Source organism: Solanum verrucosum, unplaced genomic scaffold (genome assembly GCF_900185275.1).
Source record: "Solanum verrucosum unplaced genomic scaffold, falcon-dt-bn FXZP01000237.1, whole genome shotgun sequence".
Classification (NCBI taxonomy): Eukaryota; Viridiplantae; Streptophyta; class Magnoliopsida; order Solanales; family Solanaceae; genus Solanum; species Solanum verrucosum.
The window spans coordinates 386,244-392,243 of NW_026020069.1; the positions used below are offsets into that span (position 1 = coordinate 386,244).

The window sequence follows — 6,000 nt, forward strand, 5'->3', positions numbered from 1 at the left end:
AAACAGTGAGGATGAAAGCTTTATATAGACCGAAAAACTAAGGTCGATTGGGAGAGGGGAGTTCAAATTTGAATTCCTTTACTCCTTTTCAAGAAAAAGGATGGGACTGTTGAGCAGGCCTGCGACTGCACGAAAAGGGGGAAAAAGGAGATGACGACGTGATCATTTAGGCTGCTAGGTTATGGGTTTCACATGGCTGATTTCGTGCCGAGTTTGCTAGGAAAGATATTCGATTGTCCTTGCCCGAGATTTTTAAAACTTTCACCCAATGTTCTTTGGAAATACTCCTCAACTATGTGAGATGAGCCTTCTTGAGCAGAGTATCGTAAAGAGTGTCTCTTTCCAAGGAAGTTTTGAAGAAAACCTTCCAGTAAAGCTGCTGGCATAACCACAATGTTCACCAATTTTCCTTTGAGCTTTTTTCTTTTCACAAAGAGGTATGCCAAAGAACATGTCCATGTAACGATGAGCATTAGAGATGAGATTAGAATCAACTTTGTGGTTCACTACAAGAAAGAAATCATGACTCCTACACGCTTCACCAACAAGCCTAGATGCTTGTTGGGCGGCAACAAGGTCAGCAGAAAAGAAACCCCTTGAGTCAATAAGGGGAACATGAAGTTCTTGTGCTACAACACAAGGCTTCTCGCCATCCGAACATATATATTGTATGAGAATGTTGGAATCATTTTTCACATGGGATACATGAAAATTCAATTGTTTTTCCTCACCAAGCATAGGTTATGTTTCATTTGTGATTATACTATAAGTGGCCATTGCAAGCAAGGGTTTGGTTTTTTCTTTCTTGTGCAATATGTCAAAATGGGAAAAAGGATGTAGAAGTAGTTCATTGTGAGGAGCCAAAATGAAGGATTATATAGGGCTTAAGTATGCTTAGAAGTAGTTCATTGTGAAGAGCCAAAATGAAGGATTATGTCACGCCCCGAGACTACACCCTGGGCGGGACTGACACTCGAGAACCTTTGTTGGCCCAAAGCGAATCCTTGGCCTGACTTAACTCATAGCGGAAGACTTATTCAATAATAAACAGTCTCAAAAGATACTCATGCAATAACTTAGAATGCCTTGAAATAAATATTCATCTGGCCAAAATGGCAACTCAAGTTTTAACATAAACAATTGAGAATGGAAAGACTAACGAATTATAGCTTTCCATCTATGAAGCCTCTAAAGAAATGAGGAACGTCGGGACAAGACCCCCGATCATCCTAAAAACTAAAATACTAAAAACAATGCAAAAAGGGATCCTCCGAAAAGCAAGTAGGCTCACCAACAAACTCTGAGTGCTCAACTGGATTGACGAGGCGCTAGATGGTGATTCTGGTTACCTGTATATGCATCATAAAATAATGCAGGCCAAGTGGAATTAGTACATTGAATGTACAAGCATGCGAGGGGAAAACTAAACACGACATAAGCTTGAACTAAATTTTTAAAGAACACTTACCTCGACTGTACTCAACTCTTCAATACTCAACTCAAATGCAGAATTAAACAACAGTAAAGGTGGATTTAATATAAATCATTTAAAACAGTACGTAACAAGTCAATATACATATATAATAAAGTAACATATTTCCATGGAAGTTTCTCTAACCAACAACCATCACTATGAGCAATGTGATGATACAATGTCTCACCCACGCTGCCAGAACTGTCCTACAACTTGTCGGGATATAGAACGCCTCAACTAAGTGGATCCACTAGTCTATGCAAAAAAGCATTAAGGAATCATCTAAAAATTCTGACCCTTTCTACCCACGTTGGCTACATGGTTTATGGGGACTTGAGTTATTATGGATTCGTCCCCATATCAATGCTCAATAATACTCAAAATACGTAGCTCATATGTTTATAAACATAACACTTTCTGTGTGATTTAAGGTTATTACTCAAAAATCTTATCCTTTAAAATAGATGGAACTAAAAACTACTCATGAAAACTCATTTGGAAATTAGTGTTTCCTCTCATCTTAAATGTGAAAACATTTACTCTTTGGGAGTACTTAGTCCACATACATCATTTTTAAAGAAATGAACTCGGCTATACTCTTTCTCAACTCAATGCTTATGTCTTTTAAAAAAAAGTTTAAAATGAATGTAATAGACTTTGAAAAGATTCTAAGAACTCTCTTGACTTGACTCTTAGCTCTACCTTAAATTTGATTTATGGATTCAAGGGTCATGATCTCATGATGATATGATGATGTTTATACGTACCTTCTAGTGTAGAAATAAACTAGGAAACAAATGTACGATTCAAGGGAACTCAAACAGAGAGAAGTGGGAAAGGGTAGGAGACCTGGCGACCCTAGCGATCTGAATGGCGCCAGGCATCAGAGGGCAAACTTCAGAAACTAGGTTGGGGCGCTTTGAGTGGCGCGGCGCCTCAGAGCCCAAACTACATAAGTTTATTTGTGGCACTCTGAGTGGCACGGCGTCCCAGTCCCCTTCACCAGGTTTTTTACGAAGTTTCTTTCTCATTTTTAAACTCTACCTCTGGATTCAATTGGTTTCTTCTCCAAACGCTTAGAATTCGCATACACAACTGAGGTAATGAGAATCCATTCAAAACAATATCAAATTTCATGAATTTAACTCAAGAACTTCTCAACAACATCAACAATCAAGAACCCTATAGTAACTTCGACAAAATCCATCAAGAACTCAATTTCTATACTTTCAAGAATAAAATTTCACGGAATCAAATAATGATTGGCCTGTGGGTGAATGACCCCAACGCTATGTGATCTAACTCATAGATGATGGTATATTGGTTATATCCGTAAGCTTAACTTCAAGAACGCGATGAATCCTTGCTTCTTCTCCTCTTCTTTTCTCCTCTCTCAAAACCCTAACTTAATTTTATGAAGCGTAAACTGAAATGATTCAATGTAGACCCCAAATTAATTACCAAAAACGAATTTAATTAATTGGGTATTGAAAAGACCATAATACCCTTCTAAAATCCGATTGACTTTCCTTATCTAGACAGCCTGACTTCCAATGGGCATATCTCACTCATATGAACTCGAAAATGAGCAAACTCGGTGGCTTTGAAAAGATACTTCAAAGATATTTCCTACGGTATCTTGTAACCCACATAACTCATCCTGTGTTAGGAGTCATACTCGTTTGAAGATGACCCAAAACTCAAACTTAGATCAACTTATCAAACTTTCCAAATTAGATTATTTCCAAATATGGTTTCTTTCAAATTCTAGTTCTTTCTAGTTCCTTCGAATAGCGAGGTGTTACAATATCTCCCCCTCAGGAACATTCATCCTCGAATGAGATTACTCATACATGCTTAGGGCGTAACATCTAACATTAAGCTCAAACACCCAACAAGCAAATCTAACACATGCAGTGTATCAATAAAAGAGTATTAAAAGAGAATTAGTACCTTGATCTGGAATTTCTCTGGGCTTAAAAAGATGTGGATATCTCTTCTTCATGTCCTCCTCAACTTCCCAAGTAGCTTCCTCAACAAACTGATTTCTCCGAAGAACTTTGACTGATGCTAATTCCTTGGTTCTCAACTTGCGAACCTTGCAGTCTAATATTTGAATAATAATCTCCTCATAGATAAGCTATCCTTGATACCAATATCTTCAGTAGGTATGATAAGTGAAGAATCTCCCATGCACTTCTTCAACATGGAAATATGAAATACTAGATGGACCGTTGCTAACTTTTGTGGTAGCTCCAACTCATAAACTACATTACCAATCCTTTTGGATATTCTATAAGGGCCAATATACCGGGGGCTAAGCTTTCCCTTCTTACCAAATATCATAGCACACTTCATGGTTGAAATTTTCAAGTATACCCAATCATCTACTTCAAACTCTAACTCCCTTCTCCTAACATTAGTGTAGGATTTCTGATGACTCTGCGCTATTTTCAACCTCTCTTGAATAACTTTCACCTTCTCCATAACTTGATGAACTAAGTCTGGTCCTATCAACCTAGCTTCACCAACCTTAAACCGTCCAATTGGAGATCTGCATCACCTCCCATAAAGAGCTTCATAAGGAGCCATGTGGATTCTAGAGTGATAACTATTGTTACACGCAAACTCAATGAGGGGTAGGTGATCATCCCAATTACTCTTGAAATAAATCACTCACGCCCTCAACATATCTTCTAAGGTCTGAATAGTGAACTTTGCTTGACCATATGTCTGAGGATGAAAAATAGTACTCAAGTTCACTTTTGAACCCAAACCTTTCTGGAATGACTTTCAAAATTGTGCAGTAAATTGTGCACCTCTATTTGAAATAATGGAAACTTGAACTCCATGAAGTCTTACTACCTCTTGAATATATAACCTGGCATAATCTTTCGCTAAATGAGTAGACTTTACTGGCAAAAAGTAGGTTGATTTTGTCATTCGATCAACAATCACCCAAATGGAATCATGTTGCTTGCGAGACCGTGACAAACCAGTAATAAAGTGATTATCTCCCACTTCTACTACGAAATATCTATATTCTGAGTCATACCACTAGGCCTTTGATGCTCTACTTTAACTTGTTGACAATTCGGGCATTTAGCAACGACCTCAGCAATATCCTTATTCATACTATTCCACCAATATACTTCTCTCAAATCACGATACATATTTGTGGAACTCAGATGAATGGAATATCTGGAGATATGAGCTTCCTCCATAATCCTCTCTTGGAGTTCATCAACCCTTGGTACACACAACCTACCTTGATACCTCGATACCCCATCTCCTCCTTGTTCAAAAGCAATCACATTTTGCTTATGAACATTTGCCCTCAATTCAAGAAAAATAGAATGTTGGTCTTGTTTCTCTTTAACTTCAGACACTAATGATGATTCAGGCCCATTTATCACCACCAGTTCTCCTTCTATGGAATCCATTGGTCGAACTCCTAACCCGGCAAGCCGGTGCACATCTTTGGCTGACTCTGTCTTTCTTCCTCAACATGGGCGGCACTACACATAGACAACCTGCTCAAGGCATCAACAACAACATTAGTCTTATATGGGTGGTATAAAATACTCATGTCATAATCCTTGAGTAACTCTAATAACCTCATATGTCGAAGATTTAGCTCTTTCTAACTAAAAACATACCGAAGACTTTTGTGATCAGTGAACAGATCAACATGAACACCATAAAGATAATGGCGCCAAATTTTAAAGAAAATAATATGACAACCAATAATAGATCGTGGGTTGGATAATTCTTCTCGTGAACATTCAGTTCTTTGGAGGCATAAGCTATAATTTTACCATTCTGCATTACACACAACCTTAACAAACTCTGGACACATCACAATATATATCAAAGCCTTGCGTACTCTCTAGTAAGGTCAATACTGGGGCAGTAGTCAACCTAATTTTCAATTCCTGAAAGCTTTTATCACAAGCTTCAGACCATTGAAACTTCACTTTTTTCTTAGTCAACTTGGTCAAAGGGGAGGAAATAGATGAGAACCCCTATATGAACCTTCTATAATGTCCAGCCAACCCCAATAAACTCATAATATCAGTTGGAGATGTGGGTATTCGCCAATCTGCACTCCTTCTATTTTCTGGGTATCAACTCTATTTCCATCACCTGAAATAATGTGGCCTAAGAATGCTAGAGACTCAAACGAAAACTCACATTTAGAGAACTTAGTATATTACTCTATATCCTTTAGAGTTTGGAGAACTATTCTGAGATGGCTAGCATGATCTTCCTCATTCCTTGAATAAATTAGAATGTCATCAATGAACACGATAACAAAAATATATAAATAAGGCTTGAATACTCTATTCATAAGGTCCATCAATGCTGATGGTATATTGGTTAAACCGAACGACATAACCAAAAACTCATAATGACCATAATGGGTTCTGAAAGCTATCTTTGGAATATCACATTCCCTTACTCTTAACTGGTGGTAGCCAGATCTGAGGTCTATCTTGGAGAAACAAGTGGCACCTTGATGTTGA

General features: G+C 37.9%; 1 pseudogene; it reads right to left on the bottom strand.

The window, feature by feature from the left end:
* Positions 1 to 188: 188 nt before the first annotated feature.
* Positions 189 to 777, bottom strand: LOC125823819 (gibberellin 20 oxidase 1-A-like; annotated as a pseudogene).
* Between the last annotated feature and the right edge of the window lie 5,223 nt (positions 778 to 6,000).